General features: G+C 38.2%; 1 long non-coding RNA gene across 21 annotated transcripts in view; it reads right to left on the reverse strand.

The window, feature by feature from the left end:
• Positions 1–27,884, reverse strand: part of LOC109065015 — a 358,164-nt gene that overhangs the window by 208,845 nt on the left and 121,435 nt on the right. The gene's annotated exons all lie outside the window — the stretch shown is intronic.

The following is a 27,884-nucleotide window of genomic DNA, read 5'->3' on the forward strand; positions in this document are numbered from 1 at the left end:
ATGTGTGTTCCAAGTACCCCAGCTTTGTCATATGGACATTGATAAAAACGAAATGTGGACAAACACCTGTGATCATGACAAACGGAGTTACAATATTACAGGCATGACTTCCTATAATGCGATACTTCCATTGCTATGTACACTATACTGTTCAAATACTTGATACATTGAAATTATAAAATTAAAGTGACAGGACAGACATTTATAATGTTTATAAAGATGTATTTTTCAAATAAATGCTGTTCTTGAAAACTTTCCGTTGATCAAAGTATAATAGTTTTCACAACAATAATAAGCAGCATGGCTTTTCAACATGGATAATAATTAAAATGTTTTCTGAGGGGTCATGTGACACTGATGACTGGAGTTATGGCTGCTGTAAATGCAGCAGATCACAGGAATAAATTGTATCTTAAAATATATAAAAATGGCCACAGATATTTTTTTTTATTTGTAACAATATTTCATAATATTACTGTTTTTTTTGTTGTTTGTTTTTTTGCATTGCATTGCATTTTGTTTTATAAAATGATTGCAGCCTTATTAAGCACAAGAGTGTAGATTAACAATCAACAATTGTTGATGTATTCATCAATGTCAGGCAGAAAGCAAAAAAAAAAAAAAAAAAAAAAGAGAGAACCATGGCTGGCATTACTGTAAGGAAAATTTTAATTTTTTTCTTAAATACAGAAGAATGTGAGTTTTTAAACTTTTAAGAATTTTGAAAAATTAAGAGAATCTTGTTGAAGAGTATTACATTTATGGCAAAATCAAGACACCATTCAATTTAACATAATAACTTTGCCTATATTTTGCTACAGCATTCACATCAGAAATGTGCATGTGATGCCTTAAAATGTCAGCTAAGGAGGCAGTTCACCAGGAACAAAGAGTACATCTATTCACTTGTACTAAACCACAGTCCAGCACCACTTAATAATAAACAATAGAATCCGCTCTAAACCAGAGGCTTCACACTCTACAAAAGTGCACCACTGCAATACCGACACAGAAAAATGACATACCACCTTCAGAAGAACAAATTCAATGCAGTCAGCAGAGCTTCAGGACAATACACTAGCCTCGAAATTACAAAGCACGACGAAGACACAATACACTCAGTGCCATGTCATCACACTCAGACAGAAAGCAAAAGTACAGAGAACCACTGCTGGTATTACTGTAAGCATATTATGAAAAGTTTCTACTTTTTATTATAATACATACAGCAGAATGTAAAGGTTTTTAAAGTTATGAGGATTTTGGAAAAAAAAAAAAAAAAAAAAGTTGAGGAATCTTTTCGACTGTATGAATCAGTATCATTTTAAAAAAATAGACTGAAAATAATAATAATAATAATAATAATAATAATAATAATAATAATAATAATAATAATAATAATAATAAAACCTCTCTAGATTAAATTCAGTTCAAGTTTTTTTGTCTAGATATTGGCAACATAATATATCATCACGCTGTATGACTAAAAAGTCCCCTACTGTTTACAACATTCAAAGGTTCCTTGACTTTTCAAGTTATTTTCTGAGTAACTGGATAAGAATTAGTGTTAAGTATTTAAAATATTTTACTGATTTATAACTAGTAAAATATTTTTGAGCTTGGCATAAATATAAAAAGATGAAAAAAAGAATCATAAAATGTATAAAAATGTCCATGGAATTATAATAATGTATTAAATTAAATGTCTAGTAATCATGTCTAGACATAAGTTTTATTGATTTTTAGTTGTTTTATCTTATTTTTATTGCTTTGTCTTAGCCCCCATGAAATTTTGCTGATGCCCCCTAGTGGGCCCTGGCCCCCCTGGTTGAGAACCACAAATCTAGGGTGTCTGTTTTTTAATAAATCTATATATTTAAGTGAAAAATCATTACACACAATAATATACCATCTACACCACTATATACCATCTTCACTTATATACCATCTACTCTACTTTCCTGCAACACTACAAATCTATAGCCTTGAAATGTTCTTTGAATTCAGTCACAAGGTCAGTCTGTAACTTTACTACTAAAGACAGCTAGACTGTGGATCTTCTACTAAACTCAAAATTAGATTTACATTGAATGGAATATTTCCAAATTAATCCACTGTTAGAGAACAGATTATACAAAACAAAAACAGAAAATGTATTATTATTATTATTTGCCCTGAACCCTGGTTAATTTGGGTGTCTGGTATGAATTAAACTATTAAGCTGTAGTAGGTCAAGGCACACTTAATCAAATATTCTATACTGACTAAAAAAATACTAGAAAAAAACAACAACATTAACAACACCAAATTACCCCAGAAGCTTAACCTACTAGTTTTTCATCATGAGAAATGTCTTTTGTCCAAAAACATTTATGTTTAATTCAAAGTCAGATGCTGTATACAAAACAGAAAGCAAAGTGGAGTGACATTTGATGAACCAGCGCTGGTGGCTACCTTGAGCAGCGGCACACAGAATGTTGCTGCAAAGAGTTGAACGCTGAATCACAAGCCGTGCCCTCTTTCTGCCTCCCTCTATTTCACGTATTTTTCCTTTTCTTTCTTCTCCTTTCAGCTCTGGCCTTCACTAGCCCACAGAAAGGCTAAGTCCTCAAAGGCTTAGTTCAAACAGACTGAGCTGTGGAGGTCTTAACTGCGGAAGACTTCCCTCTGAGGGGCCGGATTCCAAAAGGCTGATTTCTGAGAGGAATTCTTTTCTGGAGAGAACAAGAAGTCGTCTTAAGGCTGGTAAGTTCCATGTGTTCAGGCCAGAAAGAGGTGTTAGAAATCTGGACAGGAGACAGATGGAGTTTTTAACGGTGGCGGGGTCAGGAGAGGTCAACGTCATGGACACGCCGAGGCTCTTTCACCGAGGGGATGATCCACACGACCGCACGTCCCAAGAGGCTGCTGACAGTAAAGGCTACTGCTGAATTTATGGCTCTCCTCAATCATGTCGCTGCCAAGACTAACAGATTTAACCAGTTGACTTTGGCCAACTCAGCTTGAGATTCATGGCTTTTTATCCCGGGTACGGCTGAGAGCAGAAGATGCTCTCCCTGCCACGCTGACTTGGAGAAGTCCGTGTCTGGAGAAATGAGCAAATAAATCAAAACCACTCATTTCCCTCTAGAAACTCTGCAAAAGTCACAATATTCCACAAACGGGATGATTGCATGCCTAATGGAAAATCTGACCATTAAGTATGAAATGAGATGAATAACAATGGCACACAACATCTCTGCGTGTAGCTGAATCAGGACGCGTGGTGCAATCGTTACCCCACTGAGACCATCACAAACCCCAACATCTCTCAGCACCAGTGATGTTTCATCAAAATGATGAAGAGGAACATTTGCTGACTCAACATCCTCACAGGCCTGGCTGCAATTTATTGGAGGCGATGAACTTTGTCAAATACAAGTACAGACATACAGTAACATGAAAGTTTGTGCTTATGAATACTCAGGTTTGACTTTCAAATTGTCACACTCTTACAGGAATGATACTATCGGTAAACTAAAGAAAGACTAAAGGCTATACTAAGGCTAAAGAAAATAAATAAATATGATTCATAAAACTTTAAAATCTCACTGACTTACAATACTGTTTTGGGTCAAAAGTTATAAAAAGTTTCTTTCTTTTTTTTTTTTTTTTTTACCAAAATATGGTAAGAACAATAATATTGTGAAATGTTATTTAAATTTTATTCAACTGTTCTTCAATTTAATATATATATTTTTTTAATGTAATTTATCATTCTATTAAACTGTTGAGATTATTCTAATAGCATTCTATTTTGGGGCTCAAGAAACATTTCTTATTAATACCAGTGTAGAGAACAGTTAGCACTGCTTACAATTTTTGTGGAAACCATGATACACTTCTTTCAAGATTCTCTGATGAATAGAAAGTTCAGAAGAATGGCATTGATTTGAAGCAGATTTTTGTGTAAAAATGTGTATAAAAACTTGGATTAAAAAAGAGTAACTCTTATGTAAAATCCTGAAAATTTAAAGGAATCTTTTTAGTTACCCAATCTGGTTTTCAACATTTGAGAACATTGAGTACATATTTAGCACTCTAAAACAGAACGTGTGCTCTACCCACATGCTTTGTCATTTAGCCATCTAAATGTTCATCAACCTATGCTTTAATTAACAATGAAAGATAACAGGTAAAGTTCAAAGATTAAATCATATGAATATATGACATATTCTTCAAGAAAGAAGATAAATAATGAGTAAACTTCTCAGCGGACATCTTCCAGATGGTATTTTTGCATACATACATGTGCTGTGGAGTTTTTGCAATTAGAAGTGCTAATTACCTGGTGACCTGCGTGTTTTGAGTACAGCATTACAAATGAATGCCACTAAAATGTCAGCCTTTGACTTTCAAAAAATAAGTTTTGCTGAGATTACAATAATTAATCAAACTTGGAAGAAGACTATTCCCAGGCATAGAGGTTCAAAGATCTCTCACCCTCTCATTCATTCAGTCTAACACGCTCTCACTTTCACTGCTTTTACACATCTTACACATTGTCCTGGTGGAACTGAACTGGTATGAAAGTGTGATCTTTTTTTTTCCTCTAGTTTTATTTAATGTAGGGTAACATTTAAAGAGAGCTTATAGCCTCAAATGTGTTCAAACAAAAATCATCATGCAGTACTTTTAAATTAAAAATTGCCGAAAATTCTGTTACCCTCAGGTCATCCTGAGATGTAGATAAATTTGTTTCGATGAAGAAACAAATAAAAATCTACATTGTGGATGGCTGGAGAGTGAGTCAATTTTTAGCAAATTTCCATTTTGGGGTGAACTATTTCTTTAAGACTGCACTACAGAAAGAAAGAAAGTGTTTAGAGACATGACATAAATGATGTTGTTAACCTGAAATTTCCTGTCAAATCCAACCTGACCGCTCCGATATATAAATCATTATTGTAAGCTTATCATATGCATTTAATGTACTCGCTCAATAAACACCCCTTACCCCCCCAAAAAAAAACAAACAAACAAAACAAACAAATCTCATATAGTGCACCTTTTATCACATTCTCATCAATGATACTCATGAAACGGTGTATTCAAAAGCCAAAAATGTTTGCTGTCCTTGTGCCGACAATATTGCTGGACCGAAGATGGCCTCTTTCTCTCTCCTCGCATCAGTCCCCCCCTCTACGCCCTGCCCCCTTTCATGCAGAAAAACATGCATATGCAAATGAACCGTAAGCCCCTGCCCTCACCATTCCACCATTCTTTCAGATGCACCTCAATAGCTTGCACATCCTAAACCGAAGGTATTCATGACGGACGGCCAATGCAAAACTGGCCAGAACCTAATTTCATTTATTACGTATTCCTTTCCACATCTCTTTTCCCTCTCGCTCATTCCGTGCAGCTAGACAGTGGTCTGGGCGCAGTCTTAATACGCTCAGTCCATTGTGGCCCAGCTTTGTTGTCCTCCCCAGTCGCTATCATCCGTTCTCAGAGCAGACAATGGGCAGCGTTGACGCTGGACACGGCGGTCATGTTCTATTTGCCGATGTGCATTATCTCCCAATCCCGTCCTTTTGCTGCCCATGCTCTGCGAGTGTCCCTCGCTCTGAATAGAGTCTAAAGCCATTATTGGAGGGAGAAGGGGGGAATGAAAAAAATGTGGTGGGTGAAAGTGGGCATGAACTGTTATATAGGCTACATTTGGGCTTGGCCACATGCATACTAATAACATCATTACGGAGAGGCTCTTCTGGAGAGCATGTTTACTTTGTTATGGTTTCATATCACCTTCCTCTCCTCCACCGCCAAATCGCTAATGCCCACCTCTTTCTCTCCCCCTCCATTTCACCTTTTTTTTCTTTTTTCCTGAATGTAAATAGCATGCAGGGTTAATTTTCTTATATTTTGCCAAAAAATTAAGTTACGTAGTTCCAGTAATTCTCTCTCCAGCGGGTGCACACTGTGTGGGTGGTGCTCCGCACAGCGAGCACTTCTTTTCCCTGGCATTGAACTTGACCCTGAATGACCTTTTTATAATGAGTGAATTGAAAACATCTCCCTTTGGAATGCAGCTTGTAGACACTGGCTAGGGCTGTTTTTTTCTTCCTCGACACCCCCTTCCACACATCTCTGCTTTTGATGAATTAAAGGGGCAGTATCCTCATCCTCCTCACCTGCACTGTAACGCGTGGCTCTCAAAGGATGGGAGGTCAATAACGGTGCCTTTATAAAGCAGAGTCCACTGAAGAGAGAAACCGAGAGGAGAAAAAAGCTGCCACTTTCTCCTTCAGGCACCGAGGCAGCAAAAGAAACCAATATATGTGCTTTTATTTACAGCATTAATACAAGCTTACAAGAGTGAGGGGTTTGTACAGCCTGAGCCGTGGCTCAATTCCCCACCATAACACTAAACACTTGAAAGTGGCCGGTACTACGGTACAACATTACAAACATCTACAGATCCACAGAAGTGTGATCACTGAGAACCCGAGTTCAAGTGACTAAGGAGCTCTACACACTTCTCAGCGGCACCTTGGGACAAATCAATGTTTAACGCAAAGCTCAGCTTAGCAAAGCCTCTGTTAGCTGGCTGGTAATGGTAATATTATATTGTACCTGCAGCACTGTTATCTATATTAGAGGTTAATGATATCACTGAACTGAATTAGCTTTATATGTAAATTAGGACTGGGCGGTATGAACACATATAGAGTGCAATGGTAGAAATGTGTCATTTGGTAGAGATTTCATTTAACTCAAAGCATAATTTAGTCGTTTACAATGTATAGTTGACATTAATATTATTATTTTAATTTGTTATTATTATTATTATTATTATTTATTTATTTATTTATTTATTTTGTTAGCCAATAGTTAGACTTCAAATTTGATTGTCTGAATGACGTTCAAAGAGTGTGGATATAAACTAAATCATTTACTTTTTTTGCAAAAATACTGATTTATTCAGGAGTGACTACCTCTATTTATGAATCAATGATTTATTCACTCAACCAAATCAATTTGTTAAAAAGACTGATTCACTCAAGAATCAAAGTAGTGAGTCAATGTGTCAGAATGCGCCTACTTTCCTATTATAGCATGTGAAAAAACAGTTCACCAAATGAGTATGTACAAATTCACAGTATAACAACAATGAAGCAAGAACTAAATCCAGCTACTCTGTAGGTCAACAATGTCAAATTGAAGAGTATGTCTGGATTATAATTAGAAATAAGTTCTTCAGCAAACATAGTACTCAGTATACGATTTCGGATGCAGTGACTATCTTTGAGTGAATCATTGATTCATTCACTCAGCCAAATTGAATCATTCAAAAACACAGATTTTCTGAGGAAAGAAACAAGTGACTGTCTTTAACGGAATCATTGAGTCGTTAAGTCAACCAAATCAATTCACTCAACACTAATTCACTGAGGAACGAATCACAACTCCAGTGACATAATTGTTGTTGACATAGCAAAAATAGTCTAATTAACTTACAATACTGCGGCTAAAATAGTTTCCCAGTACTAACTTTTTGTCTTTTGAACTGTTGTAAAAAGCAATATGATGCTGTTGTTCTGAATATCAGCATGACTGTGATTACCTGAACAACAACACTTTTGCTTATAGGATTATTGCTTAATTACACTTCAGGATGTTGGTCATACGACCCTCTTTAATGTGAATACAGCCTCTCACACAAAAGTACAGTATGAGGCAGAAGTTAGGTTTATTTGTGACCTTCTTCAATATGTTTTTTTTTTAATTATTATTATTATTTTTTTATTATTATTATTATTTTTTTTGATGGCACTGATGGAGTCAGATAGCAGCGGTCCAGTATTTTGTGTGTGTGTGTGTGTGCGCGCGCATGTTGCTCTGAAGTATGCTAGAGATGTGCATTTGATCTTAATGGTGATATATTCTCCGTCAGCGCTGTCACGATCCATCACTTAGCGCAGACCTGCCGCAGCTGCCCAGTTGAGGTGTGGCTTATTACACCACCCCAAAGCTCATGAATAATAAACAGGGTTGAAGAGCCATCTAAGCTAAGACCCTGAGAAGCAATATCCCCGTGGCAACGTCACCTCACCCCCCGGCCCTGCCACCGTCGTCCCTCTCTCTTCCCCCTCCCTCCCACTATGGGACTCCATGTTTATGCATGATGCCTGTTTCATATGTATCGGCCACATCATTTCTGCTGTTGTCCCGGGAACTGATGACACGCTCTGCATTAGGAGTGATGACCTGCACACAAGGGCCCGACACTTGCTCCACTTTACAGCCATTGTCAAAACACTGCTGCATTATCCACACAAACACACACACACAGGCTCAGATAATATACAAGGGGTTGTTGTTTTTCATACATCTTCGTGAATAGCGATTTTGTATGTGTGTGCTCGTCTATTTGCTGTTTGCTTACACTTTGCCTGCTTTTGTCTTATTATCAAGATAGGAAGTGAGACAAGTGAGACAAAAGGAAAGGTGCTCTCTGACAATCATCCGCTCATAATTAAAGCTGCCTTATTATACCTCACATCTCGCTTTGGTGTCAGAGTGAGAGGAGAGTTGATCCAACCATTTTTAATTTAATTTTTTTTTTTTTCTCACTTTCTCTAACTCTTCCCGATCTGAATGGAAGAAAAGGAATACATAATGCATATTATGGACATGTAAAAAACAGCACTTTATTAATATTTAATCTGAGGATGCGAATGTCTCAGTATTTCCATATCAAAACAGATATTACGTTTTGTTTAGGTCTGGGCTCATTTTTTAATTTCAGCTGTTCTCCTGCTCCTTTGGTTTACGCACTGTATATGGCTGTAATGGAGAACCTTTTGCATGCATTGATAAAGCTGGCTTAGTTTTTGCATGTGCTTTATGATTTTATAGTACAGCTCTTGTTTCTGAAATGCATTAAACTAGGAGAACTAATGGAACCTGAAATCCAAGAAAAAGATATACTTAAAGAAACAAAAACACAAAAAAGCGATATAAATAAATAATTTTGGGATCTGTAAAACATAAAAAGAAGTTGCTTATGCTCAGTGTTTTTTTTTTTTTCATGAAAAATACAGTAAAGACAGTAATATTGTTTACATTTCTATTTTAATATATTTTCAAATGTTATGTATTCATGTAATGGCAAAGCTGATTTATAGGATGCCTAAAGTTTTTTTTTTTTTTTTCAGAACAGAAAAAAAGGCACTTTGTGGAATATTCCACACGTTAAGCCATTAAAACTGAAGTAAAAAAAAATAAAAAATAAAAATACACCTGAATATTTCAGCTGGACAAAAATATTGGCTATATATTTAATTCATTAAACTAATGAACAAAATACATTTTTTTGTTTTGTTTTGTTTTGTTTTGACAGTCAGAATTATTTATGAACAGGAAATTTTTCAATTTACTTGACAATGGCAGAAACAACTTCAAGGTTGGCTAAAACATAATTTTATACCCACAACATTTGTTGGGGAGGGAATGTGTCCCTTCAAAGCTCATGTAACACTGGCGCCACCGCTAATGCTATACATTTTTACCCACTGCCATTTATTCGTCAAATTACAGACACTATTAGGTTGAAATGGTATTTTTTTTTAATCAGAAGTATGTGAGACCCGAATTGATTACATCTGTCTCCAATTACTTCACTATTCACCTAAATTTGGACAGGTGGGAAAGTGTTCTGCTCATGTATTCAAACGGAGAACAGCTCCCACACAGACGCTCGTTTTTTTTCTCCTAATCTCTCTGTGCTTTCACTTTGATCTTTCTTTCTTTCCTCCTCCATCTCTCTATTGCTACTGTCTGCCCATTGACTCGCTCAGTTCCTCGTTTTCTGTTTCTCCTGATGTCCTTCCGTTTGCTCTTGTTTCGTACCTTCCTCCTTCAAACAGTTTTATCCTTAAGCATTCCTTCACAACCTTCCCCCATTTGAAAGCACTGCGCCCCCCGTCTGAGCTTGCGCTGGCCCTCTGCCCATACACACATTTGTGTCTGCCTTTTGAGTGTTTTCAGAGGCCCATTAAACAGCGCCTTGGCAGGGCCCGACACACTCACCTCACCCCTAAGACCCACAGAATGAAGGAAGGTTATCAGATTCCCTTATCCATGCCAGACACACACACACATTCACAGAAACTCAAGTTTGGAGGTAGCTTGCACATAGAAGCTCTTTGCTTCCTTCTCCTAACATAAGGGCATGAAATCAAACTGGATTTCCCCAGCAGCCACTGGGACTGTGAAGTGGGCTTGAAGCCAGCATGTCTGGTCACTGGCCGGACTCGGTACCCTCAAGCTGAGAAGGTGGGGTTGGACTTGGGTGTAGGGGTGCACCTCTTAAATCTGGGTATGCTACAATTGTGCCTTCTGCTGGCCAATGGGAGAAACTCAAGTGTGCAGGACGGAGGCTCCTGTGAGTGTAACTTAACACATGCTTTTGAGTGCTAAAGACCACACTTCAAAACTTTAAAATATTTATTGTGCTTTTTGTCAGTGACAACATTGGATTACACAGTGTATTTAAAAGTTAGAGAAATAACACAAGAGTATCCAAACAGCATTGATGGCTTTCACTAAGGATAATATAAATGTGTTCAGCAGAAACAAGAAGCATGACCTCTTCTGATAGGGTGAATTAATAACTTTAACCAAGAACACACTGTAGTGACCATACATGCAATAGCCAACACCACACCAGAGAAAAATCATCATTACAATCACACTTAAACAAACCAGTGTAAGCGAGTTGTCATGGAAATTGTCTAAAGTCATTGCTAATTTAGGATGTAATGGGTGCCAGTGAAGGAATGTTTCTAATTACCATAACAAGGAGGCTGATGGGTAAATATAGATCCTCGGTTCGGCAGTGGTGGCTGTTTGATGTGACTATACAAAGATGTGTCAGAGTCAATCATCATACCTTCTTGCACCTGCAAAAATGGAGCATGAACTCCTGGAAGGATGTTGAGAGAAAGACATGAGAGAGGACAGGAGTGGAGAAAAGCAGGAAGGAATGAAAGTAGGCTAGAGGAAATGAAGAGAAAAGCAAAGTAATGCATAGAAAAGTAAAAATGAGGAGCAGAGTTGAAGCAAAATGAGGCAAGGCAAGGCAAGGCAAGGCAAGGCAAGGCAAGGGAAGGGAAGGGAAGGGAAGGGAAGGAAGGGGAAGGGAAGGGAAGGGAAGGGAAGGGAAGGGAAGGGAAGGGAAGGGAAGGGAAGGGAAGGGAAGGGAAGGAAAGGAAAGGAAAGGAAAGGAAAGGAAAGGAAAGGAAAGGAAAGGAAAGGAAAGGAAAGGAACGGAACGGAACGGAAAGGAAAGGAAAGGAAAGGAAGTTGAGAGGAGATGAGACAAAGTGAGACGAGAGGAAAGGAAACAAAAAAGAAAAAGGAAAGCCAGGAGATGAGACCAAGTAAGATGAGATGAGCAAAAGAGAAAATGAAATGAAAGGGACAAAACAAAACCAGAAGAAATTAATTAGATAAGACAAAGTGAGACAAGATAAGAGAAAGGGAAAAGGAAAAGGAAAGGAAAGTAGAAAATGTAAGCAAAAAAACTGCAAGGGCATGAGACAAACAGACAAATTGAGAGGAAACAAAAAAAGAAAAGCAGATAAGGCGAGACTAAAGACCAGAAGGCAACAAAAAATGGAAAGGTGATGAGATGAAGTGAGACAAAATGAGAGAAAAAGACACGGAATAGAAAAGGAAATGGAAAAATAACTAAAGAGGAAAAAGGCAAAGCAAGGAAAGGAGAAGAGATGAGACAAAAGAAAAGAACAAAAAGGTAAAGGAAAGAAAGGTAAGGAAATGAAAATGAAAGGGGGAATGAAAAGGAAACAAGATGACACAAGAGGAAAAAATTTAAACAAAAAAGGAGAGGAGACAGTGCAAAGAAAGAATGCGGTGAGAGAAGAGAGTGCAAGAAAAGAAGACAGATGTAGAAGAGAGAGCGAGAGCAACAAGCTGATGGAGAAGTGGATATTTTGATTTGACTTGTGAGTTTGATGACTACCTCCCTCCGCCACCTGTGAAGGTCTCAGCACCATCAAAGCACATTAGACACATTAGGCCCATGGTTACTTATGAGCAAGATAAAAAGCTGTGGGGCCTCTGCCTTCTCAAGCTGTGAGTGGAATAGCTTTGCAATTTGCCTGCAAAAAAAAAAAAAAAAAAAAAAATAACATCATTTTGATCTTAATGAATATAAAATGGCTGCCATTAAAAGTAAAACAGATTATTTCGGGCTTTTCAGGGTGTGCGGCTCTCTGACAGTCTTGGAGGGCCACTATGATCTTTCATTAAAACCTCACAGCGGGGTCCCCTCCGCGGCCGACCGGGGCCTCAGCCCTCAAAGAGATTGGCTGCATTTAAAAGTCATTTTCATAAATCTACACAGATTTCAGAAATTCAGTAATGAAAGCCATGCGAGAGGGGCCGGCAGCTCGGCGGCTGGGCTTCACCACTTTCGATGAGCCAATGGTCACACTGGTTATAGAGAGAGAGAGAGAGACAGAGAGGGGACCTGACGCATCCGTATCACCCCCATGGCAGCATGCCACATGAGCCTCTGCCTGATCTATGCTTGTTAATGACTAGCATGTGCTAATTACTGTCAGTAGCCAGGCTCTGGCTCACAGCTCTACAGATCCCCGGCAAGGCTACCTGCCCAATCAAGGGCCTGGATGCCACACACTTTTAATTGCATTAAACTTCGCCTAGTGATTTGCTTCGCTGGGAGAGAGAGGGAAGGACTGACAGCTGGCCAGCTCCGCTAATGGACCTTCGGTAATCCAGCGGGGACGGATGTTATTGGTCTTGTTTTTATTCATCTGTGTGATCTTGACACGGTACCAAGACACTCTAAACCCTGCTCCTGGAGAGCTACCGTCCTACAGATTTCAGCTCCAACCCCAATCAAACACACCTGAACCAGCTAATCAAGGTGTTCAGGGCTACTTGATAATTACAGGCAGGTGTGTTGGAGCAGGGTTGGAACTGAAGTCTGCAGGACGGTAGCTCTCCAGGAGCAGGGTTGGAGATCCCTGCTCTAAAGCATCTCGCAGATCTTCTGGGACTGAACATTGCCGAAACACTACCATTGTATATTAGCAGTCACCTAATGTTGAAGAAGAGGAGTTAAACTCACTTCATTAGAGGTGCACTGAAGTCATTTTTTGTTGATGTTGCACTGGTCGATATGACATGGACTTGTTGCCTGTGGCTTTATAGTTTTTCATGTCCAGCTTTGTCGAGTCCAAGACAAGTCCAAGATCAGGACTAGTCGAGACCGAGTCAAGACCGAGTCCAAAGAAGTTCGAGTCCAAGTCAAGTCCAAGTCCAAAAGTTTCGAGTCCAAGTCAAGACCGAGTTCAAATGAGAGAAAAAAAAAAAGGATCCTCTTCAAGACCACATACTTAACTACTGATAATGTATGTGATGCGAGAGACAGCAAATCTCCTATTCTAAGAAAATAATTTTACATTATTATTTGTAATGATCAAAAAGCATGTGCAAAGTAACAACTCTGTAGGACAGGGGTCTCCAAAGTTGATCCTGGAGGGCCAATGCCCTGCAGAGTTTAGCTCCAACTCAGCCTTAACACACCTATCTGGAAGTTTCTAGTGTCTAGTAAGAGCTTGATTAGCTGGTTCAAGTGTGTTTAATTAGGGTTTGGAGCTAAACTCTAAAGGACACCGGCCCTCTAGGACCGAGTTTGGAGCTGTAGGGTCAAATTAGTTTTTATGTACTTTATTTACATTTTATTTACTTTATAATGCTGCTGTTTGCTGGCATTATGTCTGTGGTCAACAATTAAAATCACTCATGCCTTGGCGCAGCGCACACACACGCAAAGCTTAAGGTTAAGGCTAGAAGGGATATGTTTGGCTCTACTGGGCATGTGCACATAAATACAGTGTAATTTTTGTGATACTGTACAACATTACTTAGTATTTCATTATTGTATAGGGTAAGTTTAAGGCTGGGGTAGGTGTAGACGTTAATAAAATACAATCTAACAGGTAGAAAATTAAATTAGAAACATCTAAACTTTTCAGAATGCAGCAAGTGCACCGCTGGTCATGTGACAAGAATCAACGAATCAGCTTCATCCTTTCCCGTAACAAAACTGAAAGCTAAGCCAAGATGGAGAAACAGCTTATCATAGCTGTACAAGGATAGCCATTTTTAAATGAATTTATTAGCAGAGCTACTGCAAGGGATTTTTAGTGCTGGAAATCCATTTATTCTTTGCGGAAACTTCTGTGTCTTCATGGAGAGCAGGTCATGGTTGCCTAGCAATGGCAGATGCCACGAAAACGCAAGCATATAGTGCAGGTTACAGAGTGCTTTGGAAAAAAAGGAGAAAGCGGTGTGCCGAGCGTTTTCCACACGTTTTCAGGTGCGACATGCAAATGTGGTTTTGTTTTGAAGGAGAAAAACACATTTTGCTGGACTTGGTCGAGACCAACGAGGACATTTGGCGAGTCCAATGACCAAGTCCGAGACAAGTCCGAGTGAAAACACCAATGAGTCCGAGACAAGTCCGAGACGATAGAAAAATGTCTCAAGTCCGGACTCGAGTACTACACCCTAATTTCCTGTGAATGTGTGTATGATTCATTAACTGCTATGAGTAAATAGCTAAAATAACTGATATAGAAAGCCTTGCACAAGTTAAAAATTAGGTGGATTATTGTTGGACAGACAGATGAACGGACGGACAGACAGACATTGACAGATAGATAGACAGACAGATAGACAGACAGACAGACAGACAGACAGGTAGGTAGGTAGGTAGGTACTGTAGGTAGGTAGGTAGGTAGATAGATAGATAGATAGATAGATAGATAGATAGATAGATAGATAGATAGATAGATAGATAGATAGATAGATAGATAGATAGATAGATAGATAGATAGATAGATAGATAGATAGATAGATAGATAAAACCATTTTTAACACTACTGATATGGCTGGAATGTTAAATACTTTTGAAAGCACTAAATACTACACCTTTAAGTTTTCACCTTAAGTGGTAAGCACCTCAAAGTTCTGATCTCTTCATGACAGGCCACTGTGAATTTTTAAAACTTGGGCATCATCTGCTGTAAAGGCTGTCTGCAAGGAGCAAAACTGGAAGTTTGGCAAAAACTTCAGCAAAGTGCTTGTTGCACTGCTTGCTGCTCGGGGCTTAGCTTCTATCTTCTAGATCACTGTAATATGCATGAGGACCGGACAGTGAGTTACACATCCATTAATGTATGCACTGATCTGTGGCCTTCTGGGTCAGTCTTAAACCCTTTCATGCAAAAATCACTCTCTACACGCTTTCATCTTCCGTTTGAAACAACTTAGATCTTTCTCTTGGACATCTCTGATATATCTCTACAAACAGAAAACATAAGTAGCATGTCATATCTGTAGGCAAACAAACGAGTAAATACATGAATTATAGATCGAGAAATAAATGAGGACGGTACACGGGTATCTGAATGCCTCCGCGGAGTGATGTACAAACAGTGCAGGGGCGACACACAGAATGATTGGCTCTGGCTGCAATCCCCTGCTAAGAGAGAGCTTAGGGAAGGACACACACACACCCTGAGACAGACACTTCAACATCATGGTCTGAGATCCAAAGGGAAATTAGTGGGCACTTAGCTCCACACATGTCGAGTGTTTCAGCTGGGATCCAGGCCATAAGATCCAAGCAGCAGCACATGAAAGAAACTCAACTGCCCTCCAGCCTCCAGCCCTCCTCCACTACATTGCAAATACCTCAAAGAGAGATGTTTGCTTCCACACACAGACGTTTCTCACGTCTGAGCTTGTACGAGTACGTGGTCGCGCTTGCTTCCGCAGCAAAAACAGCTAAGGGACTATGTGGCTGACAAAAAACATTACCATTATTTTTCTAATCATCTCCGATGACTCTTCATTCACTGTACTGTCTGTGCTGTGAGCTCATCTACACTTTCTACGTTCACTGTAAATACCCAATTTTCTTGTTTATATAAATATCTAAATATACCCAAGGTGTTAATACCATGTCAAACTCACTGAAATTCATATGTTGTGACACAACTAGTGGCTTAATGAGAACTCCCACGCTCCCTGAATCATTCGACACTACTCCAAAACATCTCTGTGATTGATGCAGCCAAGGATAATGCCATTTCAGGTCTCATTGAAGTTTATAGCATACTGTTCACTAAAAATGAAACATTACTACATTTTATAAGCTGCTGCAATTTATGTGGCTGAAACATCAGCTGTCGAAGGGCGACAAATTCCACCTACTCTGTGAATGTCGGCTCAGCTTTACCATACCCATATATTTTACTTTTTTTACCCAATTTATAATGTTAGTTGAGGTTTCTAATATCAAAACAGTTGTATTTTAGGCCCTGTTTACTCTAGTGCATTTTCATTTTAAAACTGTTTTAAAATAAAAACAATCCTCATCTACACTGGCATTTTCACTGCGTTTCAGAAATGATCTCTGTCCACACTACACAACCCAAAGTGCATGTCACATGACCATTAATGCATGTACAACCAAGATATGAATAGGCAGATGCCCTATTATTTAGATAATCGCGGACACTTCTATGTGCTACCTATACACTCACTGGCCACTGTATTAGGTACACCTTTCTAGTACCGGGTTGGACCTCCTTTTGACTTCAGAACTGCCTTAATTCTTCATGGCATAGATTCAACAAGGTGTTGGAAACATTCCTCAGAGATTTTGGTCCATATTGACATGATAGCATCGCGCAGTTCCTGCAGATTTGTCGGCTGCACATCCATGATGCGAATCTCCCATTCTGCCACATCCCAAAGTTGCTCTATTGGATTGAAATCTAGTGACTGTGGAGGCCATTTGAGTAAAGTGAACTCATTGTCATGTTCAAGAAACCAGTCTGAGATGATTTGAGCTTTGTGACATTATCCTGCTGGAAGTAGCCATCCGAAGATGGGTATGCTGTAGTCATAAAGGGATGGACATGCTCAGTAACAATACTCAGGTAGGCTGTGGCGTATAAACAATTCTCATATGGTACTAAGGGGCCCAAAGTATGCCAAGAAAATATCCCCCACACCATTAAACCACCGCCAGCAGCCTGAACCGTTGAGACAAGGCAGGATGGATCCATACTTTCATGTTCTTCACGGCAAATTCTGACCCTACCATCTGAATGTCGAAGCAGAGATCAAGACTCATCAGACCAGGCAATGTTTTTTCAATCTTCTATTGTCCAATTTTGGTGAGCCTGTGCAAATTTTAGCCTCCGTTTCCTGTTCTTAGCTGACAGGAGCGGCACCCGGTGTGGTCTTCTGCTGCTGTAGCCCATCAGCTTCGATCTGGGTTCGATGTGTTGTGCGTTCAGAGATGGTATTCTGCATACCTTGGTTGTAACGAGTGGTTATTTGAGTTATTGTTGTCTTTCTATCATCTCTAACCAATCTGTCCATTCTCCTCTGACCTCTGACATCAACAAGGCATTTCAACATTTCATTCAACAATGCAAAACACAACATTTCACCACAAAAAATAATTAAGGCAGAATTAAGACGAAAAACCTTACTAGTTTGTTAGTTCTCTTATAATCCATTACAGCGTACAAAACAATTGTAGCAAAATGGCAGCAGCTGTGTTTGTATGAAACGAGAGCGAGTCCACGATACCAGGATGACATAAATAATTGTACACCATTTTGAATCGAATTTAAATATTTTATTAGCTAAACAAACGCAAAGCTTCCACCAAGAAAAAATAGTTCAAGCAAAGCAAAAGTACAGTGCCGACTGCTGTTACCCAGATGAGCCTGTGTTATTAGCATTTACCGGTTGTTATAGTGGGATAACACACCTCAGAATGTCGCAACTGACCAATCAGAATCAAGTATTTCACAGAGCTGTGTAATAAATTTATTTAACATTTTATAATTATTTTATTTATAATTAAAATTCGGCTGAAATTGTTGTAAGAACATGTAACAGAATGATGTCTTTAAAGATAATAAAAAATTATATCAAAAAGAGATCACTCCTGTCTGTTGTTTATTAATTCAAGCGGTGATGTTCTATGTTGTCCGTTGATGCTGTACGTACAATAGTCATGTCACTGGAATTCGAATGATCACTGTCCCAACGTGCAGTGAGTCAGGAAACTCACCAGTTACCGAATTAGTGTACACAATCTACTAATTCACGAGCTCCGGAGCTGGGGAGCTGATTGAGACGCACCCTTAGTGTTTACTCTCTCATCATATAATTAAAGAGGCTGTACTACTGTGCCTTTAAGACTCTAATGTAGATATCCTCGCTTGATTCGATAAACTCACTGTTTTAGCATAGTTTACCCTGTTGTTGTTTTAAACAATGGAGGTTGATTTATTGATACTGAATATGTGTTTGTGTGTAAATGTATGACCATATCGTAATATGCGCACAGTTGGCATTACAATTTCACTGATTTCAGAGCAACTTGATTAGTTTCCATAACTGCTTAGGTTAGACTTTGCATTCAAGATTAGAGTGTTATCTGAATTCCTTATAAATTTAATAATTCATTTATTATTTAAGAGTTCAAGTTATACTCTGAAATTAACTGCAAAGACATCAATGGGATTTTCCTTGATTGTTAAGTCCCCCTTTTTCATGATTTCTTAGGCAATTCTTAAAAATTTACTTGAACACCTCAAAACAACAAGGAAAATCATATTTTGCATGATTTGCCTGGTTGTTTCCATAAATAGTTAGTAAATAGGCTAGTCTTTGCAAGAAAATCACATATGTTATGTCCATTTGTTTTTATAAATGCTAAGGTTAGTCTTTGAAATTAACTTTAGAGTATAACCTGAAATTTTTATTTTGTTTTTGTTTTAAATGGCAAAAAACAAACAAACAAACAAACAAAAAAATCACAAGGAAAATCCCATTTTCCCTGATATGTCCATTTCAACATGGCCACTACTCGTCACGCAGAGAAAGGACTGGAAGTTTCAGGTCTGCCACAGGGTGCCAACGGGCAGCGCAGAGCGTTCTAGGCCACTCGGCAGACCTCCGTGCTGTTTAGCGCCCACCACCCTGTTGTAATTCTGTGTTTATCAACTCTTTATTATGGGCGCATCATCATTTACAATGGTACCATCTGCTCATTACCTTTCCTGAGTATGGGGCAAATTGCTTTCACAGGGAGTTAACCAGGAGAAGGAAAATTGTCAGCAATAGAGAGAAAATCAAGAAACCTGCTCCAGTCTATTTGCAAAGGCTGTTACCCACACAAGAGATTCAGAAACACGTTTATTTTTTAAGGGGATAAAATAATTAGCCGGCTCTGGTTGTGCGAAGAGAAACAACGAGATTGGTAAATTAGAGCAAGAGGCCTCTGTCGAAATCAAATAAATTTGGAGCGTTTTATGGGTACCTGCAGCTGTGTAGCAAAAACAAATATCGCATATGACCACATGACTCTAATTTATCTGGTTCTCTCCTAAATTAACAGCCCGGGCCAGGCAATGGGAAAAACAGTAGGAAGCAGAAAATAGGAGAATTCCTATCTCCTCTCTCGCATTTAGACCATTAACTCTTCTAACCACGACGGATGAGGAGAGGCACTCGCTAACAAAAAGCACCCATCAGGGAAAAACACAAACGCCTAACACCTAAACCTTTACTCAACATGGAGAATTAGACCGCCTTTCTCGTCGGCCAGTGAATATTGATACTGTGGGTGGCATCGTTTTCTCCCGAATTCATGGCAGAAGAGGGAAAGGGAGGGAGACCATCTGTTTCATTTTGCCTTTACAGTGATGTATGGAGAAGCACATCCATGAATTCACCCAAATTAAACCTTTAAAAAAATCTGATAAAAACAGTGAGTGAACAATCTTATAGAAGAGGCGCACCCATTCTGGGTCGTTATGTCACATGTCCCGTTACTTACATTGGTACAAAATGTCTGCATTTCTAATCAAAATGAGCCAATCCAATAATTCAGCATATAATAATTCTCCAAACTCTTTGTAAATGAGATATCCAAGGAAAGACAGACACAAAAAGTAGTGTGTAGCAGAAATTCCGATGTCACTGATGGATTGTGACAATACTGTATCAATGACGGAGACCAGCCCTGCTCTTTTCCATCTGATTTATGTAATGGGTCAAGCTGGCGCCTGTGTGTGATAGATTCGAGACTGTCGGGACGAGTTGTTAGACTTTTGGACATTCTCCAATGTGAAGGCTGACATTATTCATGATATTTTGGAAGGAACAGAGGCTAAAAGATCTTTGACATTCAAGGATTGTGACCCTGCAGCTACGTGAAAATGTGTGTATGCACGTTGGAGGCAGATGCCATCAGATGAATCAGTGGTCACCGGCATACAGCGCTATCAGAGCTCACACAATGTCAGGGCTGCAGGGCGGCTCTGTCCCAACACACACACACACACACACACAAATACACATCAGTCTTGCTCTGACATAGTTTACTAGAGATGGCTGAGCAGCATAAGGGGCAGCAGCCTCTATAAGCTGTATATTTGTTGTTCTATCATGAAGAAAAAAAAATACCTCTGAACACTAAAGCTACTTGAATAGAAATGAAGAAAAATCCGTGTTGAGATGGGAAAAGGACCTGGTTTAAATGAACGTAAACAGCAACTGAAGATGGGAGTCTTGCATGCAAAGTCGGCATAAAATGAAAATTCACCCAATCTATTTTTGTAAATGCATAATACTAATCTTATTGTGAATGATTCATGCATCTTCACAATTTTTTATCAAAATATCATAACTTTATCTTTCTGTGAAACAACAGACTGTTCTCAGGTGATGTATCCCAGACTTTCTTCAGTTATTTAATTACTATTCATCTGCCATTTTTGAATTTAACTCCAGGGTTTCCCATACATTGATTTATTTGTGGCGGCCCGCCACAATATTAACACTGACCGCCCAAATAGATTTTCCAAAATGCTTTGACTTTGTTGAATAAACATGAGCACTGCACGTTTCAAAATCAAAAAGCAGCACGTCATTTTATATAAATGTATCTTTTTTGTAAGAAACCGATTGTCTTCAGAAAAGTTTTGATGTCAATTTAATTTCAACTTTCCTATAATGCCTGATGAAGTAGCGGTCATTAGCACATAGCTGCTTTGATTACAGCCATTACCGGGGAAATAGCGCCTCCTGCTAGCAGAAGGTGAATTTACACTTTCAATCAGCCTGTCTGCTGTTTTATATTTACATTATATACATATATATTTTTTTTCTCATGTGTTTTTAAAACACATAAAAATGCAAGTCTGTGGAAAACACTGAACTCCCACATCCCAAAAGCCAATCAACAATGATGGATAGAACCAAGTGACTGCACTGAAATCTGGTTTGATTTGTTTTTAATGAATTTTCATTTTAGCGCATTTTTGATAATTCATCTTGCAATTCTGAGTTTTTTTTTCTCACAGTTGTGAGTTTATATCTCGCAATTCTGACATTTTTTCTCACAATTGTGAGATATAAACTCGCAATTACGAGTAATAAAGTCTAATTCTGAGGAGGATATTCAGAATTCAGAATTGCAAGTTTATATCTCACAATTCTGACTTAACTCACAATTGCGCATTATAAAGTTTTAAGAAATTAAGTCTCAATTGCGAGATATACTGTAACCTCACAAAAGTCACAATTCTGAGATATAAACCGCAAGATTACATCTCGCAACTCTGACTTTTTAACTTTTTAACTTGCAATTGCAAGTTCATATCTCACAATTCTGAGAAAAAAAAAAACGTCAGAATTCTGAGATGTAAACTCGCAATTATGAGGAAAAAAGTCTGATTTGTGAGATAAAGTCGCAGTTTTATATTTTTTATTCAGTGGCGGAAATGGGCTGCCATACACTTAAGCTGTTTTGATTGTGACAAAGCACGATATTGCTGATTTCTTGTTTCCATTATCCTCAATGTAGTTAAAACCTGAACCAAACATACATAACTCAGTGTATCACACTAACCCTCTGTGAAAACCCTTATCACACACATTCGCAAATAAATTGCACAAGAATACACATAGTGATTCATCTACTTCAGAGCTAATGCAAACACACTCAAAATCGTTCTTTTTTTATCACACTTTCCAGCGCACACATATCCTCACATTATTACAGCCTCATGATAGGATTTCAAATGAGAATGTGAAAACAAATGAAAAAGACGGGCTACAAAACATAAAATATACAAGCGAAGAACCACCTTTGTGTGCATTACATCCACATGGTAATATTCTCGTATCTACTGAGACTGATTTACAACCCTCCCTCAAAGCCAATGCAGCCGTTGTAAAGATTTATGTAGCGGGGGTCAGATCTCACCTAGCACTAGCCATATGCAAGCCTCATTTCCATATGCTGTATTAGGGTGGTGTCAGACACTATGCGGAGACTGAGGTCTTATTAGGCACGGGGGTCCCTGCCACAGTACAAATCAACACCGCCGGGACTTCTGCTCATTCTCTGTCACTGAATCCACTCAAACAAACTCCATATGCGCGACTTCCGCACGCATTATCGGCGACTGGTGAGCACCGCTCGGCCATCGGCCCTTTGCTGTGCAAATCCCCCTAGTGAAGGAAGTGGGAGGCCGAAGTGTCTGGGGAAAGGACGACACAAAACAGGGAACAGGGGGGTTTTGGGAGTGCCATAAAGTTGGCAGCGTGTGATTGCGACAGCTTTGATTCCCAAGAAGAGAGTAAATAAACAAGATCCCCTGTGGTTCCTGCAGAGACTGGGAGCGGCAGCACAATATGGAAGGGGGAAAAGAGGAAACGAGGAAGAGGAGGACACAGATGAAGACACGAGAGATATAAAAAGTGTAAGCTAAATGTGTGACACTGAATGCACTGACAAAATGCGCAAAGAACATTAGTAGGTGATGGAAATATGTAACAGAAGTTTAGTATGTTGGTTTCCAACCAATTCAGCACTGCCATAACAGAAATGAAATAAATTTCAAAATATATTAAAACGGAAATCAGTCATTTTAAATTGTACAAATATTTCTGTTTTTACTGTATTTTTGATTAAATAAATGCAGCCTTGGTGAGCATAAGAGACTTTTCAAAAACATTTTTAAAATCTTACTGACCCCAAACATTAAACTGTATAAAATGTGTTTATTTATTTATTTATTCATAGTTTTAGCTTTTACATTTGTGCTGATTCATTAATTGCAGGTTCTATTGGGACGCCATATAGTGTGGCAACGTGCCCCAAACATACTGTAGGTCAAAGTGTCTTAATAATAAACTGTTTGTTATGCTTGGAATATTTGAGTATATGTTCAAAAGACTATTTGAAGTAGCTACAATATGCCAGAAAAACTAAATTTTGGGCATTTACAGAAACTGACCTTCTTTAGCATAAAATTTAACATCATGAACGGATAATATGAATACTACAGTGGATGAAAAATAATGCACGAGCAATCAGAAATGCAACAAAACAAGCCAAAATATTGAAAATATCATGACAGTATACACAACAAAAAATAAACAAACAGGCAGTGAAAAATAAACACCCACATATACCAAGCCCAATATCAACATTCATGCAATATGTATAGTTTTCTCGGAAATATCTGGGAAACAAACTTCAGGCTCTGTTCCGTGATGAACTAGGAGCTGTAATAATTCGATCAGACTGTCCATACGTCAGTGCTGTGATGACTCGGGCCACTGTAGCCATCTGCTTTGTGTAACCGGCTGAAGAAAGCAAGAGTGAGAGAGAAAAAAGTGAGAGAGAGAAATCAAAAGTAAAAGAAAGGATGGAGAAAATGAGGATTAATGTCGTGGAGCTCTGGGCCGTCGGAGTCAGAGAGTTTTATTGAGATACTGGCATTCCTACATAAATTCACATTCCAGATATAAGCTCCGTCCAGCACAACCAAACTCAGTCAGAAATAAAGGAATGAGAATCAAATATGAGTAAAAAAAAACATTCAGATAATCTACTCTACAGTGGCATGTAGAAAAACAAGGACTTTTTTTTTTTATTTAATGTATTTTTTTTTCCAGTTTGTTTTGATGTTAATACATTTTCTGTTTCTGTGTATATATAACAGAAACGTATAATTCCTAACACAATAGGACACAAAACCATAACAAGCCTTCCCCTTTCTACAAAAACATAAAATATCTTAATTTCAACAACAACTTGCTGATCCAGTCCTATGCACAGTATGCTGAGAGCTAGAAATCCAATGCTTAGTTTCAGTCAATGCAACAAAACTTATTAATATAGACTTGAAAATGGAGATTCTTCCATTTTCAAGTGAAGAAAGAAAGAAAGATAGGAAGAAAGAAAATACTCTTGCCTAAAAGACCTCATACCCATGAGCTTGGAAGAAAAAGTGCTTTGGCATCTTAACTCTTCTGCAAATTGACCCAGATTAAATCAAATTTAAATGCGGCAGCTAATCAGAAATTTGGCACTCTCAGATGCAACCAAAATAGGATGTCAATCTCAGCATTTGCATCATAAAGGGACATTGTGGAATGTGAAGAGGGAGAAATCGCTGGTGTTAGATCTAAACAGAGCTGAGTGGACAAGAGAAAATAACCCCGGATGAACGCCTGGGATATTTAGAACAGAAGGAGGTAAGAAATATGTCTGGTCAGTTAAATGCTGATGTTCAAATCCTTCTGATCCAAGGACCTTGCCACTGTCATTTAGTAACCTTGATATCGTGATCAGTGCCGGTACCACACTACAAAGAAAATACAGTAACTCAGATGACAATTTTACAGCTGTAGGATGGACTTCATACAACTGGTGGACTTCAAAAAGGTTGATATTACATTTTTAAAAATATATTCCATCTAAATGTTCTCTCTCTCTCTCTTCGCTTAATGGTGCTTGACGTTTGTCCAAAGCTTGAGGAAAGTGGCTCTGTTATTTCTGAAGAGGCTGATACACAGACGCGTCACAAATCCTCTTAGCCTCGACTGCAAACGGCTTTTGGGTGGCAGCTTAAAGGAGCCATTGTGCCGCTCCTGGTTTTGAAACTTCCTACAATGCCTTTCGGCCAGGCTAATGTAAATAAAAAGCAGCCCTGAACATGAGCACAGGAAGATGGAGAGAGTCTTTCTGAGTGTGAGAGTAAGAGACAGAATAAAAGCCCAGGTCTCACACTTCAAAACTGCCATCCTGAGACAGACTAATAAAGTGAGAGGTAAAGAGCGAGGGATGAGAATGAATGAAAGAATTACAAGAACTGCAAGAGACAGAAAATGCACAATCGTCATTCCACAAGGCTGTTAATGGAGAGTACATGATCATGTGACACTGAGTGGTTAGGTTTTTAATATAATTTAAAAAGGATTGAATCATTTTGAAACATGAGGTAATTTATTTATGTTACATGGGATTTGCTCTTATACAGTACATATTTATATATTGTTACATCAACAAAGACTGCAATAAATGTTTTAAACATAAAAAATACCAAATTTATCTATAAGCAAAGTAATTTTATATTGTTTGCTTATTTTATTTTTTAAGTGCCAAAACGTATGTTGGTTCATTTATTTACCAAAAACATTCATAATATTAATGATCAAAAAAAAAAAAAACTTTTTAAAAATAAAATAATTATTATTATTAATAATAATTATTAATAATTAAATAATAATTAAGTTTTACTAAATCATGGAGAAAATAAATGTTAAATAATGTTATGTTAAATAATAATAAATAGCTTTATAATCATCATCATCATAAATTAATAATAACAATGACCATCAATTATTATTATTATTATTATTATTATTATTATTAATAAACATTAATTAATAAAAACAATAAACATATATTAATAATAATAAACAAATTACTACTACTACTACTACTACTACTACTAATAATAATAATAATAATAATAGCTTTTATATTAAACATTTATTAATATATTATCTATTTTCTCAACAATTCAGCCTTTTAGTAACATTTTCTTTGCTAAAATTTCTGAACGGTTTCATCATCACCAAACCATTTTTTACAAAGTAGGATGTTCCAAACGGCCACACATGATACTGTAACACCCTACGGTGCTCCCTTAAAGTGCTCTGCCTTTGGTGTGAGTAGTGTATAGCGATACTCACTTCTGCACAGAATTCGCCCACATTGTCACCAAGTAAAAGACAAATGGGAGGAGACAGGTGGAAGAAAAGAGAGCGAAACAAGGACAGACCCCCATCTTTTGCCGCTCTTTTTTCTTTAGGAAGCCAATTCCTGGTTTGCTCAGTTCTTCATCTATTCAATTTCCATGTATGTAATTGGCTGCATGTAGAGATTGTGATCTTGGTAATCTAGACAGACGAGAAAAAGCAGGGTGGCCGGAGCCGCTGTTTCTCATAAGAGGCCCAGACATAGTGCAGCTTCATTAGGGGGTGGGGAAGGACACGCATGAGCCAGTGTCCTCCCTCGACAGAAGCCACAGGCCGACATGTGGCGAGATTATGCATTATGGAAATCAGTGTGACCTAGCGTTCGGTACCATAATGATTTAACACTGATCTCCATGTGCCGCCGCACTGTAATCTGTTTTTTATTAGTCCGGGAATTTAGGTACAATTGTTTCAATATTGTCAAGCTATGCAGACAATTGTTGGTGTATTGCTTAGTTTACATAATGCACACAACAAACAGCAACAATAACATCTAGTATGAAAATACATAGTTTCATAGTGGCATTCGGTGCGCAATTAGACATGTGGATTTCGAAACTAAACACGGCAGGCTTTGTGGGCGGCTTTTCTGTGTATGATTAGTTCAAATGTGACACTGCTTATTAAAATTTCATAAATTCTTTAAAGGAGCTTAAGTTGATTTTGCCATAATGTGACTGAAGCATTGGCTAATATTTCACCCGCACAATTTTGTGCAATGAATATTATACTAGAACAAAGAAGATTAGAAAATTACAGCCAATAACAGGCCGAGGTTTAGTGCTGACTTAAACCTTTGATGGACTTTTTGAAAGGCCCCTGTGAATTACCTACTTCCTGAATAGAGATGAGAAAACTCACACAGTTCGATGCAGGGGAAATAAGCATATAATAATATAACCCCAACAATAAAGAATTACAAACGGGAATATAAAGACAACTAATGACAGATAGACACTTCCAACCACTGTTTCTTCAAAGTCCTCCTCACCAATACGGGAAACAAACAACTCCAAAGCCAAGCAGAGGCATTGATGTCTTCTTCTAATCTTCATAAAGGTAAATACGAGCGTCAGCCTCTCTTGGGCGAGTGAGGGAATCCAATGAAATATATATGTTGTTTTAATAAACCTTGTCTCAAAGTGTACACTAAAGTGAGCGAAGTCTTTTAACTACCCCATTAAAACAATCCACATCAAAGAAAGTGAAGAAAAGGTTCAGATAACTCAAAGGATTACTGGATAAACTTTTACAGGATGGAAAGTCAAACAAGAAAAGCATTGAAGAGATGATGTAGTCGGTGACACACATGATTAAAAAAAAAAAAAAAACATGTGAGACTGAGGTATAAGTTGACTGTTTCTGTAAACACTGAACTCAATTAGGGCCTGGCACTGAGTATTTGCAGCCATGAGGGAGATGCCATCAGAAAATGACGTGCTGTGGCATGAGCTCAGCGTATCATATTCTTATTATGGCCATACAGTACATGAGTGATGATGAGCCTGAGGTCATGCTCATAAAGGGGTATGATTTTTATAGAAGATGGCACCAAACCATTTCCAGATGGCTCATCAGTGTGGACCAAGAGCCTACCCAAGAACAAACAGTCGGATATGAGAGAG

The sequence above is a fragment of the Cyprinus carpio genome, chromosome B13 (genome assembly GCF_018340385.1).
Source record: "Cyprinus carpio isolate SPL01 chromosome B13, ASM1834038v1, whole genome shotgun sequence".
In the NCBI taxonomy this organism is placed as follows: Eukaryota; Metazoa; Chordata; class Actinopteri; order Cypriniformes; family Cyprinidae; genus Cyprinus; species Cyprinus carpio.